Below are 15400 nucleotides of genomic sequence, written 5' to 3' on the forward strand. Positions count from 1 at the left end.
ATTAGTAGTAGTAGTAGTAGTAGTAGTAGTAGTAGTAGTAGTAGTAGTAGTAGTAGTAGTATGATCATTACTATCATTATTATTATTATTATTATTATTATTATTATTATTATTATTACTTTGTGATATTTCCATTATGGCCATTAAGTAGGCTTACGCCTCAGGTGCTGTGTTTACCTTGTCCGTGTTTTCGCTCCATAAAAGCATCTGCTGAGGCAACACGACATCATATTAGTTTTAACTCAGATTGTTTGCGCTGAGAAGAAGGGTTATGAGGCAGCAAAATCCCGTTTCTCTTGCCTGTGAATTACGAGGGAAAATTGCATAGTCTTGGGGGATTTTTTCCCCAAAAGTTGTCTATCTGTCCGGGTATTTTAAAATGAAGGTATATTTCTATTTGAGGGTTCTTTTTTTTTTTTTTTTTTGTATGGTTCCCCTTATTCATTACCTGGATATCAATCACATTGTTCTGAGATATGTATATCTTTATCCTACTTTGAATGTATAGTTTTAAATAATTTTTTTCTTTGTGACATTTGTCTGTAACTATTTAGATATCTGAAAGGATTTCTTAGTATATTCTCAATCTTGTAGTCTATTAAATTTCTTATTCCTGATCAAGATGTTAATCACTTGCACCATCGTTCATTTAGTTCTTTATTCATATTGCATAAGATTTTTCATACTGTAACTCTGGCCATCCTTTGCATTCAGATCTCACCAGACAGCACCATCTTGCACGTAATACTAGGTATGCAGTTAATTCCAACAATCCTGCCTTCTCCATCACAAGAATCAATACTAAACAGTAGTTATTTTTAGAATTTTTATTCCAGCTATGACTAAACTGTGGAATGATTTTCCTAATCGGGCAGTTGAATAGTTAGAACTTCAGAAGCTCAAACTTGCAGGGAATAATTTTATGTTGAACAGTCTACCATGAGTGTCTCCTCATAATTTATAGATGACATTTATGTTAACGCTGTTACTAAGCTTGGAATATATATTTTTATAATAATTATTCAATACTTCTTATGTTGTTTATATATTTCCTTATTTCCTTTCCGGACTGGGCTAGTTTCTCTGTTGGAGACCTTGGGTTTATAATATTCTGCTTTTCCAACTATGGTTGTATCATTTGATAATAATAATAATAATAATAATAATAATAATAATAATAATAATAATAATAATAATAATAATAATAATAATAATATTATAGTTAACCAAGGTTGAATCATCGTAAATTTCAACCAAGTAATATATGAGAAAATTGTTGCAATAATTTAAATATTCTAATAATTCACATAATAATGCTTTGATAATATACGAATCTTGTAGGTATGAATTATAGTATATCTCTATGAAAAGAATTTGATTAGAAAACTTTCTTAAGTACTAAGATTCCAAAAGTGACTATAGATGGCACTTCACTTTCCAAGGATAACGAAAGTAGTAAATGATAAACTATCTCGTTTCTTATTTTGGTTTTGGTTTTCTTTTGTTTCCTTTTCAATGAACTATTCATTCGTTATTTGACGTCCTAGCGTTAAACTTGAGGATCGTTGTCTTATTCTTAAACCGAAGTGTGTCGTGAATATTTGACAAAGCTAAAACATATTGTTTTAAAGTATTGAAGCACCGAATTGGGCCTACGTACTTGACTTTGGAAATTAAAGGGTTTTGGTAAATATGCTATAATCTACATCAGTTATTTTATTTGTGCTTGTATTTCATCGCTTATATTTATTTTTACATATTTAGACAGTTTTTTTAATTTCTGATTATTTATTTTCAAATATTTGCTTTATAACATTTTTAAATTTAGTAGGGAGACTTGAAATTTAATGTTACATTGGTTTAATACCATCATTTTTTTTTTTGTTTGAGGCCTTTCGGTTTTAAGATTAAATTTTATTATATAGCTAGTTGTTTTAAGGTTTCGAAAAATTTTGTGCCCCCTCCCATCTTTACTGTAAACAAACATCTTCATTAAAGCCTCACTATAAAATTGATAGTTGTCCTTTAACGAATCTAAAAAATACCTGGATTAATTTGGGAGAATTCTACTGGTGGCAGAATTTTTTTTTTTAACAGCATATTTTGAGGATAATGATTGTTTGTTCTTTTGTATTCGTAATGTATTTTTCAAAGGTGTATAGATTGTTATACAATAGTTTGTTAACGTAATTTCTGTTAAGACTGTTGTACTGTACAATTTTTTATTCCAGTACAGTAAGTCTTTATTATATGAGATGTGGAATCTTGTAACCTACATGTAATATCATGAGGATTTTAGGAATCTATTTTATATCTGGAAACTTTGGTTATCTTGGTTCGTGTTTGACCAGAGAAATACTATGATAACGACTGCTTAATTGGAAAAAAATATATATTTTTTATTACTAAAGTACTTCAAAATATAAATAGTAATAATGTTTAGCAAGTACTAGTCTAGTTAGACCATGACTTCCTTGAACAGAATTTGATACTTTTTAGAAAAATTTCCCTTAAATTAAAACTACTTTTGATTGCCCCCCCCCCCCAGCCTTTTTTTTTTTTTTTAAGGGGGGGAGTTAGTTTACGGTTTATAATACCACAAACACCGTCTGCCTATATGACTAAACTGTTATTCTCATGTCGTTCTTGACGAATCACTTTACTGTATTTTTTTTTAAATTAAGATTTTACGTAATAATATTTATATTAAGGTTTTTCATTACTAGACCCGGGCTACCTTCGTTATCAGTGAATGAAGGACCAATCACTTCCTTTATTATCACGTGACGCCTTTTTGGACAACTCGCGTACCTTATTTCAACACATTTTATGTAGTTATTTTAAGATCTTGTTTCTGTAGGAAGTTTGACCCACAGCTGCCAATATTCTAATTATATAGTCGATTTCCCCATTTTTAACATAAAGAAACTACTGATAATCTGAATAGTTGCAAATTGTGTAGAGCATTAACTGACGTAGCTGCTGTAAGTTAAGGGGTTAGAAGGGGACCATATTAGGATTTTAGGTGCCTCAAGATATTTCCTATTTCATAGACAAATAACTGGCTTTTTTTTTCTTTTTTTTTTTTTACTATTTTTTTTATAGGTAAATCATTAGCCACGGAAAATAGTACTTTAATAATTACTTTTTATACCACAATTGAGACCATCGGACTTGTACTGGGTTACCAATGCTTGTACCTAAACAAGCTATTGTAAGACACCTTGATTAAAAAAGACTACATCCTACGGGTTTAGATTAAAATAAGGTCAATGTATCGTAGGGGGTTAGATTAAAATAAGGACACTGCATTCTACGGGGTTAGATTGAATAAGGACACTGCATTTAGGGGGTTAGATTAAAATAAGGACACTGCATTCTACGGGGTTAGATTGAATAAGGACACTGCATTTAGGGGGTTAGATTAAAATAAGGACACGGCATTCTAGGGAGTTAGATTGAATAAGGTTACGGCATTTAGGGGGTTAGATGAAAATTAAGGATACTGCATTTTAGGGGGTTAGATTTAATAAGGATACTGCATTCTAGGGGGTTAGATTAAATTAAAGACACGGCATTCTAGGGGGTTAGGTGGAAATAAAGACACGTCATTCCATGGGGTTAAATTAAAATATGGACACTGCATTCTAGGTGCTTAGATTAAAATTAGGACCCGGCATTCTTAAGGGTTATTTTAAAATAAGGACACTATTCCAGGAGGTTAGAATAAAATAAGTACACTGCATTCTAGGGGGTTAAATTGAAATAAGGACACTGCATTTTAGGTGCTTATATTGAAACAAGGACCCTGCATTTTAGGTGCAGAGATTGAAATAAGGACACTGTATTCTAAGTGCTTAGATTAGAATGTGGACACAGCATTCTATGGGGAAAGATTAAAATAAGGACACAACATTTAGGGAATTAGATTTAAATAAAGACACTGCATTCTATGCGGTTAAATTAATATAAGGACACTGCATTTTAAGGGGTTAAATAAGAATAAGAACACTGCATTTTGGGTGCTTAGATTGAAACAAGGGCATTGCATTTTAGTTGCTTAGATTTAAATAGGGCAACTGCATTTTAGGTGCTCAGACTGAAATAAGGACTCTGCATTGTAGGGGATTATTCTAAAATAAGGACACTGCATTCTAGGGGGTTAGATCAGAACAACGACACTGCATTCTAAAGGGTAAAATTAAAATAAGGACACTGCATTTTAGGTGCTTAGATTGAAATAAGGACACTGCATTTTAGGTGCTGATATTGAAATAAGGACACTGTATTCTAAGTGCTTAGATTAAAATGTGGACACAGCATTCTATGGCCTTAGACTAGAATAAGGACACGGCATTTAGGGAGTTAGATGGAAATAAAGACACAGCATTCTATGGGGTTAAATTAGAATAAGGACACTGTATTCTAAAGGGTTAAAAAAATAAGAACACTGTATTCTAGGTGCTTAGATTGAAACAAGGACATTGCATTTTCGGTGCATAGCTTGAAATAAGGCCACTGCATTTTAGGTGCTTAGATTGAAATAAGGACACTGCATTCTAGGGGGTTATTTTAAGATAAGGACACTACATTTTAGGGGGTTAGATCAAAATAACGATACTGCACTCTAAGGGGTAATATTAAAACAAGGACACTGCATTTTATGTGCGTAGATTGAAGTAAGGACACTGCATTTTAGGTGCTTATTAGGTGATTGGATTGAAATAAGGACACTACATTCTAGGGAGTTATATTGATATAAGGACACAGCATTCTGGGGTTTTTTGTTGATATAAGGACACTGTATTCTAGGGTGTTAGTTTGAAATAAGGACATGGCATTCTAGGGAGTTAGATTAAAATAAGGACACTGCATTTCAGGTGATTAAATTGAAATAAGGACACGGCATTCTAGAGGGTTTGTTTGAATAGGGATACTGCTTTCTACAGGGTTGAATGAAAATAAGGACACAGCCTTTTGAAGGGTTAGATTAAAATAAGGAGACTGCATTCTAGGGCGTGGACTGGATAAGGACACTGCATTCTAGGGGGTTAGATTAAAATGACTGTGTTCTAGGGGGTTAGATTAAAATAATGACACTGCATTCTAGGGGATTATATTGAAATAAGGACACTGCGTTCTTGGGGGTTGGATTAAAATAAGGACGCTGCATTCAAGGGGGTTAGATTAAAATAAGGACGCTGCATTCAAGGGGGTTAGATCAAGAGAAGGACTGCATTCCAGGGAGTTAGATTAAAATAAGGACTGCATTCCAGGGAGTTAGATTAAAACAAGAACGCTGCAATCCAGGGAGCTAGATTAAAATAAAGGACACTGCATTCTAGGAGGTTAGATCAAAATAAGGCCACTGCATACTATGGAGTTAGATTAAAATAAGGAGACAGCATCCCGGACAATTAGATTAAAATAAGGACGCTGCATTCAAGGGGGATAAATTAAAATAAGGACACTGCATTCAAGGGGATAGATTAGAATGAGGCCGCTGCATTTAAAGGGGATAGATTAGAATAAGGACGCTGCATTCAAGTGGAATAGATTAAAAGAGGGACGCTGCATTCAAGGGGGTTAGATTAAAATAGGGACGCTACATTCAAGGGTGATAGATTAAAATGAGGCCACTCCATTCAAGGGGGATACATTAAGAGAAGGACACGGCATTCAAGTGGGATAGATTAAAATCGGACGCTGCATTCAAGGCGGGTAGATTAAAATAAGGACACTCCATTCAAGTGGGATAGATTAAAATAGGACGCTGCATTCAAGGGGATTAGATTAAAATAGGGAAGCTGCAATCAAGGGGATTAGATTAAAATAGGGAAGCTGCATTCAAGGGGATTAGATTAAAATAGGGAAACTGCATTCAAGGGGATTAGATTAAAATAGGGAAGCTGCATTCAAGGGGGTTAGATTAAAATAAGGATGCTGCATTCAAGGGGGATTTATTAAAATAAGGACGCTGCATTCAAGGGGGATAAATTAAAATAAGGACACTCCATTCAAGTGAGATAGATTAAAATAGGACGCTGCATTCAAGGGGGTTAGATTAAGATAGGAGGCTGCATTCAAGGGGTCAGAATAAGATAAGGACGCTGCATTCAAGGGGGATAGATTAAAATAAGGATGCTGCGTTCAAGGTGGATAGATTAAAATAAGGACACACTATTCAAGTGGGATAGATTAAAATAGGATGCTGCATTAAAGGGGGATAGATCAAAATAAGGACTCTGCATTCAAGGGGAATAGATTAAGATAAGGACACTGCATTCTACGAGGTTAGATTGAAATAAGAACAATATATTCCAGGGGATTAGACACTGCATTCCAGAGGGTTAGATCAAAATAAGGACGCAGCATTCAAGGGGGATAGATGTAAATAAGGAAGCTGTATTCAAGGGCGTTAGATTAAAATAAGGACGCTGCATTCAAGGGGGATAGATGTAAATAAGGAAGCTGCATTCAAGGGCGTTAGATTAAAATAAGGACGCTGCATTCAAGAGGGTTAGATTAAGAGAAGGACACTGCATTCTATAGAGTTAGATTAAAATAAGGACTGCATTCCAGGGAGTTAGATTAAAATAAAGGACACTGCATTCTAGGGGGGTTAGATCAAAATAAGGCCACTGCATACTATGGAGTTAGATTAAAATGAGGATACTGTATTCCAGAGAGGTAGATTGAAATAAGGATGCTGCATTCAAGGGGGATAAATTAAAATAAGGACACTGCATTCATAGAGGATAAATCAAAATAAGGACGCTGCATTCGAGGGGGATAGATTAAGATAAGGACACTGCATTCAAGGGGGATAGATTAAAATAAGGACGCTGCATTCAAGGGGGATAGATTAAGATAACGAAACTGCATTCAAGGCGGATATATTAAAATAAGAACACTGCATTCAAAGGGAATAGATAAAATAGGGACGCTGCATTCAAGGGAAATAGATTACAATAGGGACGCTGCATTCAAGGGTGATAGATTAAAATAAGGCCGCTCCATTCAAGGGGGTTAGATTAAAATAAGGACACTACATCCAAGGGGAATAGATTCAAATAAGGACGCTGCATTCACGGGGGATAGATTAAAATAATGACACTCCATTCAAGTAGGATAGATTAAAATAGGACGCTGCATTCAAGGGGGATAGATTAAGATAAGGACTCTGCATTCAAGGGGCAGAGATTAAGATAAGGACGCTGCATTCAAGGGGGTTAGTTTAAGATAAGGACGTTGCATTCAAGGGGGTTAGTTTAAGATAAGGACGCTGCCTTCTAGGGGGTTAGATTAAAATAAGGATGCTGCGTTCAAGGAGGGTTAGATTAAAATGAGGACACTGCATTCTAGGTGGTTATACTAAAATAAGGATGCTGCATTCAAGGTGTCAAAGACACGGCTTACTAAGTAAGGTTTTAAAGGTTTAAATGGTTAAAAGGCCGCTTATGACTGGCAAAGGCAAGGGACAATAATATAAGAGACTGACCATATTTTCATATAGTCAGCGCCCAAGCCACCTCTCCACCCAAGCTAGGACTGATGAAGGCCTTGTAATGGCTGCTGATAACTCAGCAAATATACCTATACGCTCTCCCAAACCTCCCATCCTTACCTCACAACGATTGTAAGGTTGCAGTGACGAAAGAAACTATACATTGTTCCGTAACCGAAATACAAACCACGCTATATACATTGGGTTTACCTTTTGGCGTAAGCTGAAATGACGAGCCAATAGTTTTTAACGAGGGTTAACTACCCCCGCACTAGTTAGCGGGGGTAGGGGAAGGGGTAGCTTGCTACCCCTCCCCCCCACACACCGGTGATTTGCTTCACTTCACTTTTGGCTCCGGCGATGAACAGACTTTTCTGTCCATCGTCCTCGTTGACAGCCTTAATCTTTTTTTGCTTTTTCTTCCAGTTTGTTTGTGCGTGTTTTGAAGGTGGCCTCACCCTTTATTTTTCACCATGCGCAAGTGCCCTGGTATTGCCGGTCGCCCTTGTGGTACTTTTATGTCTGTGGTGGACACAGATCCTCACACCCTTTGCCCGCAGTGTCGAGGCCGACGGTGTGACAGAGAATACGTGTAGTGAGTGCAGGGAGTGGTCTGCCTCCCAGTGGGAGAGGTTTGGCCGCCGGCATAAGAAGAAGTCCAAGAGAGACTGTTCTCCTTCCAGGAATGCCTTGAAGGAGGAAGGCTCTCGGGACTTTCCTTTCGCCGCCCAAACCTCCTCCGAAGCTCCCCCTCGTTCGGCTCCTAAGGAGAGACCGCCGAGTGGAAGCGCAGGCCCTAGTTCTGTTTCCCGACCTTGGATTGGGGGAGAGGGCGTCGCCTTCCATAGCGGGGCGGTTCCTCCTCCTCCTCTGGGGAGGTTGTTGCTAATGACTCCTTGTCTAATGATGATCTTTTTCAGATTTGGGCTTCCTTGGGGCTTAAAGGCCTGCCCTCCAGGGAAGCCCTGATTGACCTTGTCCAGTTAGGGGCCGCTGTTAAGCAGTCGCCAGTGATAGCAGAGGTAGATCCTCTGTCTATCGTCGACGTCGTGGTGGCAGAGGCTTCCGACAGGTCGGGTCAATTCTCTGCAGGTACTGTTGTGGATGATGGTGCTGAAGGCTCTCCTCCCCCTTCCGTACATCCTTTGAAGGGGGAAGGGAGTCCCGTGGGCTCTTCTGCTGCCAAGCCTCCCTCTAAGGGGAGTGCTTTGACTGAGACTCCCCTTCGGAGGACTGATGGTCCTGACGATCTTCTTCGTGGCCGCCTTCACCGTAAGGCTCACCGTCCGCTGCGCCGCAAGGGCCTCCCGTCTCCATATAAGGGGGCTAAGAGGCGCCTTTTTGAATCTTCGCCTCCTTCCTTCGAGGGGGATCTCCTTGCCGTGAGCAGCCTGCAGCTCCAGCTTCCTTAGACCTCTCTGGGGATCGGTCTCCTACGCCTTCCAGACCTTCAGCTTTTGGTGCAGATGTCCAGCAGCCTGACCTCGTCACCCGACGGGCAACGGATCCTTCGGGGCAAAGGGATTCTTCCCTTGCGCGTCAGGGTTCCCCTGCGCGCCCTTCTACAGTGTTAGCGCACAGGCGCTCCCCTGCTCGTCAGCGCTCTCCTGATCGTCAGCGTTCTCCTGTTCGCCAGCGCTCTCCTGATGATCGCCCCTCTTTTCGCCAGCGCGCTCCTGAGGACATCCTTCAGCCTGTTGTTCCTGTTGAGCGCCCAGTGCACCAGCATTCCCCTGCGCGCCCTTCTGCAGTGTTAGCGCACAGGCGCTCCCCTCCTTGTCAGCGCTCTCCTGATCGTCAGCGCTCTCCTGTTTGTCAGCGTGCTTCTGATGACCATCGCCCCACTGCTCGCCAGCGCTCTCCTGAGGACTCCGAACATCCTGCTGTTACTGTTGTGCGCCCTGCGCGCCATCGGTCTCCTGAGCACTCTAGTTCTCCTGCCCGTCAGAGCGCACCTGCGCTTCCAGTTCCTGATACGCGCCCACGTTCGCCCGCGCGACCTAGAACTTCGGTTCAGGTCTTGGCCCAGGACTCTTCTCCTCGCCCTCGTGATCCTGCTCGTCAGCCTGTTCCAGCGCAACAACGTTCGCGGTCTCCAGCACGTACTTCCAAAATGCCTGTGCGCCCACGCGCCTCCTCAGCCCGTTCGTGAGCGTTCGCCTCTACGCCCCACCCCGGCAGTTCCTCACAGGATTCCACGCTTCGCCCTCTTGCTCGCCAGCGATCACAGACGCATCAACATTCGCCTGCTCGTCAGCGATCTCCTGCGCGTCAACAGTCCCCAGCGCGTCAGCGATCACCTGAACATCGGCGATCTCCAGACCGCCCGCGTGACCTATCGCCAGCGCGCAAGCATTCTCCAACGCGCCGTCGCCCAGAGGATCTGGAGGGACATGGGTTGCCTTCTGTCAGCTCGCCCTCGCGCATTCGTTTGCTTACGCGGTCTACGCGCTATCGCTCCCCAACGCGCCACCATGCGCCAGCGCGCCATCGCTCGCCTACGCGCCAGCGTTCACCAGCGCGCCGCCGATCGCCTGCTCGCCATCGCTCTCCCACATGCTACAGGTCTCCTGAACAACATTGTCAGCGGTCATCGGAGCGATCTCGTTCGCCCACGCTTCTACGCGCTCCCTCGCCGACGCGCCAACGTGCTCGATCGCCAGCTCGCCCACGCGCTCGTTCGCCTGTGCGCCCTCGCGCCCAGTCGCCTGCGCGACTGCTCGCCTGCGCGCGATCGCCGTTCGCGTTGGGTTTCGCAGCCCGCGACAGCAGCAGGGACGCGTGTCGCCAGACCGCACTCAGGATCGCCTCCACCCAAGCGCAGGACTCTTGTGCAGGATAGGGAAGACACATCAGAGAGGTCTGTACAACTTTCTTCCCCCCTTCCTTTTCAGGCAGGTCCAGTGGTGTCCACTCCGAAGGATCGCCCGATCCCCTTCCCTCCAGCGGGAATTTCGGACTCTGTGTCCGTGTCTCGGCAGACTTGGTTTGGTCCTCTGATGCGGGCGTTGGTGAAGGCTATGAAGCCGGCACTCGCCGATCAAGGACACAAGTCAACGGCTGCCTTGCCCCCGCTGAAGAGAAGGAGAGGAGTGGACTTCGTGGTGACTTCCCCAAGGGAGAAGTTGGTTCCTAAGAGGTCTGTCAGGAAGGCTCCATCCCCTTCGCAGGCGCTTTCTTCTTCTCCCGAGGACGAGGCTTTTCCGTCCTCGGGTGAATCCAGTGAGGTGATAGTCTTCCCCTCGGCACCAAGGGGGGAGTCGTCTCCTCATGGAGGAGAATCGTCTCGCGCGGAGGGCGCTTTCCGAACCTCTTTATTGGGGTCGTGTATCCCGCCCAGGAGGGAACCCAAGGACTCCAAGACAATCCCGAAGTCGTCTTCTAGGATTCGTCAGGAACCAGCTGTGCCCCGGGAGAACGTCCACTCATCTCCCCAGGAAGATATTCCGGGGACGGGAGACTTAGCTGCCAGTCCGCAAGGAGGAGACCAGCAGGAGTCTGAGCATGCCTTCTGGCAGGTCCTGAGCGTGATGAGGCAACTCAACGGGTTCATGGACACCGTGATCGCCCCCTGAGAAGGCAAGGACACGGTCCTGGACCAGGTGTTCGGTACTCAGAAGCCCCCCCAAGACCAGTGTGGCTCTGCCCTGGTCTCAGGGGTTGAAGAGTGCCAGAGCCAGGGCCAATGCCCAACTCGCAACTCTTGCGTCCTCCAGTTGTTCCTCTGCCAGGAACAAACTCCTCCCACCTCCTCGTCTCCAGCAGAGGAGGTATTTTGAGATCTTGAGGGAGTCTAATCTCGCTCTTCCTCTCCATCATTCCGTAGAAGAGCTTGCTAAGGGAGTTCCTCTGGAGAAGCTCTCCACCCGGCAGGTGACGTTCTCGGCGTCGGAGATCCTGAGCCATGAGAAGGTCGCGAAGTGCGCCATGCAGGCCACTTCGTGACTGGATATATGGCTAGGGTCTCTGGGCATCCTATTGCGCTCCGAGGACTTTTCTAAGGAGACCAGAAGGAAGGCCCTGGAGACCTTCCTATTCTCGGGCACCCGCTCCATCGAGTTCCTCTCACACCAGGTTACCACCCTGTGGGCCAACTCGTTATTGAAGCGGCGTGATGCGGTGATCGAGAAGTTCCACCCGAAGGATCCCGCCGTGGATGTCTGTAGGCTCAGACATGCTTCCCTCCTTGGGGAGAATCTGTTGGAGCCCCAGGATAATGAACGAACGGCTGAACGAACGGCTGAGAGATGTAGGAAGTCTAGCCAGGACTCCCTCCTCCATAGGCCCTTACAGCTCGGCCATATAAGCCTCCAGCTCCGCAGCAACAGCAGCAGCAGCCTCACAAGACACCAAAGGAGGCACCGGCAGCTAAAAAAGTGGTATCTAAGCCCCAGCCCTTTCCAGCCAAGGTCAAAAGGGGCGGTAAGTCCTTCAGGGGAGGCAAGACTCTTAGAGAGAGCGGCCGCGGCCACAAACACTAGGAGTGGCAGTCCCCCCGCGTGTCTACCTGTGGGGGGATGACTTCGACGTTGCGTGCACAGGTGGCAGCAACACGGTGCCCATGCTTGGACAATTTCTGTGATCGGCCAAGGCTATCGCGTCCCGTTCATAACATCTCGACCTCCCCTGACAGCGAATCCAGTGTCGTTGAGCTCCTATGCCATGGGATCGGTAAAGGGGTTAGCCCTTAGGGCAGAAGTCGAGACAATGCTCAAGAAGGATGCTCTCCAGGAGGTCGTCGACGGCTCCCCAGGCTTCTTTAGTTAACTCTTTCTTGTAAAGAAGGCGTCTGGAGGCTGGAGACCTGTCATCGACCTCTCGGCTCTGAACGAGTTTGCCAAGCAAACTCGGTTCAGCATGGAGACCGCGGACACGGTCAGACTTGCGGTGAGACCTCAAGACTTCATGTGCACACTGAATCTAAAAGACGCGTACTTCAAGATCTCAATCCATCCGTCTTCCAGGAAGTACTTGAGATTCGGCCTAGACGGCAAGACCTACCAATTCACGGTGCTGCGTTTCGGTCTCTCCACAGCACCTCAGGTGTTCACCAGTGTGTTCACCCTGATTTCATCTTGGGCGCACAGGAACGGCATCAGTCTCCTTTGTTATCTGGACGACTGGCTGATCGTAGCACACTCGGAGTCGACCCTTCTTCGACACCGAGACAGGCTTCTGAGTCTTTGCCAGGATCTGGGGATCGTGGTAAACCTCGAGAAGTCCTCTCTGCAGCCATCCCTACGACTGGTTTATCTAGGCATGTTGTTAGACACCAATCTCCACAAAACCTTTCCATCAGACGACAGGATAGCAAGGCTGAGGAGGGTGGCGGAACCCTTCCTCAGGCTAGAAGAGCTTCCCGCCCAATCGTGGTTGCGTCTCTTAGGTCACCTGTCCTCCCTGGCTCGTCTGGTTCCAAACGGCCGCCTCAGGATGAGATCCCTGCAGTGGCGGCTCAAGTCCCGGTGGAATCGAGGATCCGATTCCCCGTACGTACAGGTCCCGATAGGATCTTTGGAACAGATGGACCTGCGGTGGTGGCTGGTCGACGAGAACCTGCGAAAGGGAGTGGATCTTCTTGTCCTCCCCCCGGAATTGACACTGTTTTCGGACACATCAAAAGAAGGGAGGGGGGGGGGGGGTGGGCGCACGTTCTGAACCAGAGGACCTCAGGCTTTTGGTCAGAATCAGAAAAGTACCTGCACATCAACCTGTTTGAGTTGAAGGCCGTCTTTCTGGCTCTTCAACAGTTCCAACGGACTCTGGCGGGTCACTCCGTGGTAGTGATGAGCGACAACACCACGGTAGTGGCTTATATCAACAAGCAGGGAGGTACTTTTTCGCAGCAGCTATCCCATCTTGCAGTAGAGATTCTGAGGTGGACCGAAGTCCACTCGATAACACTATCAGCTCGCTTCATTCCTGGCAAGAGGAATGTGCTCGCCGACAGTCTGAGCAGGGCTTCGCAAATAGTGAGTACCGAGTGGTCTTTGGATCCTCAGATAGCCAACAAAGTCTTGACTTTGTGGGGTTCCCCGACCGTGGATCTGTTCGCGTCAGCGTTGAATTTCAAGCTGCCTCTGTACTGCTCCCCAGTCCCGGACCCCAAGGCTCTCTGGCAAGATGCTTTCCAGCAACGGTGGGACCACATCGACGTGTACGCCTTCCCACCGTTCTGTCTGATGAGAAGGGTGCTCAACAGGACCAGACTATCGGTCAACTGTTCAATGACTCTTATAGCTCCGCTATGGCATCACGCGGAATGGTTCCCGGACCTTTTGCAGCTCCTGACGGAGCTCCCAAGAGAACTTTCCCAATGACGCAAGCTACTCGGACAACCCCACTCCAACATCCCTCACAAGGCCGTGGCCTCGCTTCGGCTTCACGCCTGGAGACTGTCCAGCGTCTCCTCACGGAGAAAGGCTTTTCGCAACAGGTTGCGGAGAGAATGTCTCTGCACCTGCGAAAGTTCTCTGAGGGAGTCTACCAGGCGAAGTGGAGAGTCTTTTGTGGTTGGTGTCGTGGGAGGGGTATCTCTCCACTCGATGCCACTATTCCAGCAATAGCGGAGTTCCTCTTATATCTGCGGGAGGAAATGCGCCTTTCTGTCTCTGCAGTGAAAGGCCATCGCTCAGCCTTGAGCTTGGCTTTCAGGCTGAAAGGTGTGGACATTTCTTCCTCGCTAGAACTCTCTCTACTCATACGTAGCTATGAGCTTTCCTGCCCCCAGTCGGAAGTGAGACCTCCTCCTTGGAACATGGTTCGGGTTCTCAGGGCTCTTAAGAGACCTCCCTTCGAACCATAATGCCAGGCCTCTGATCGCCACCTGTCTTGGAAGACTGCTTTCCTGCTCGCTATGGCTTTGGGCAAGTGAGTTAGTGAACTTCATGGTCTCTCGTACGACATCGCCCATTCAAGGGGATGGGGGGAGGTAACGTTCAGGTTCGTCCCTGAGTTTGTTGCCAAGACTCGGAATCCTGGAGTGCCGGATCCACGGTTCAACTCTTTCAGGATCGCGAGTCTCCATTCTGTAACAAGCGACCCAGACCAGCTGCTACTATGTCCAGTGAGGTGTCTGAGGTATTACTTGAAGAGAACAGCTGCAGTTCGTCCCCAAGTGCGGGCATTGTTTGTAAGCACAGGCAGGACGAAGAGGAGGGTCACCAAGAATACCATCTCGGCTTAGATTCGAAGGGTTATCTACCACGCCTTGAATCCAGACCCTCCTCCATCACGTCGCCCTAGGGCACATGACGTCAGGGGCGTTGCTACGTCCATGGCCTTCAAGAGAAACTTCTCTATGACGCAGGTGCTTTAAGCTGGGATCTGGAAGCGTCAAACAACCTTCACAGCCCACTACCTGCAGGACGTGACCCACAGGAGCCTCGATACGTTTTCTATCGGCACTGTGGTGGCTGCACAACAGCTGGTCTAACCTCAGGCTCCTTTATGGACAAGTAGCAGTAGGTTGAGGGCGTTGTTACCCGGTTTTAGTCTGCGTGAATGAAAGTATGTCTGACCCTTACTACTTTCTTCATTCTCCCCTCTCTTGGGGAAGCAGCATCCTGGTCTTCGCATAGCTGACCTCGACCTCTGTAGGTAACCCATGCTTCCTTGTGCTCCTAGTTTAATACTGTCGCGTCCCCCATACCCTGACGAGGTGGTATTGGGAACGTCCTATCCTAGATTCCTATCTAAAGGTCTCAAGGTCAACTTCATAGGACGAGTCACGCTTTCCTCCACACACAACTTATGTAGGCCACTTGTTCCTAGCGAAGCAAGGAACTTGTGAGGTGCAGGGGCTCCTTTTCTCAAGTGCTACTCACCGGGAGGCGGAGCCCCCGGGCAAAGCCAAAGTCAGTAAGGCTGGGGACTTTCCACCCTTCCTAGGGG

The 15400-nt window shown here is 45.9% G+C and overlaps 1 long non-coding RNA gene across 3 annotated transcripts in view; it reads left to right on the plus strand.

Moving 5' to 3' along the window:
* The first annotated feature begins 1548 nt into the window (after window positions 1-1548).
* LOC137649668 (uncharacterized) overlaps window positions 1549-15400 on the plus strand; it is a 39493-nt gene continuing 25641 nt past the window's right edge. For all 3 annotated transcript variants that reach the window (XR_011045814.1, XR_011045813.1, XR_011045815.1), the window contains exon 1: window positions 1549-1686. This is a non-coding gene — a long non-coding RNA (uncharacterized lncRNA). The remainder of the gene's footprint in view (window positions 1687-15400) is intronic.

Source organism: Palaemon carinicauda, chromosome 11 (assembly GCF_036898095.1).
Source record: "Palaemon carinicauda isolate YSFRI2023 chromosome 11, ASM3689809v2, whole genome shotgun sequence".
Classification (NCBI taxonomy): Eukaryota; Metazoa; Arthropoda; class Malacostraca; order Decapoda; family Palaemonidae; genus Palaemon; species Palaemon carinicauda.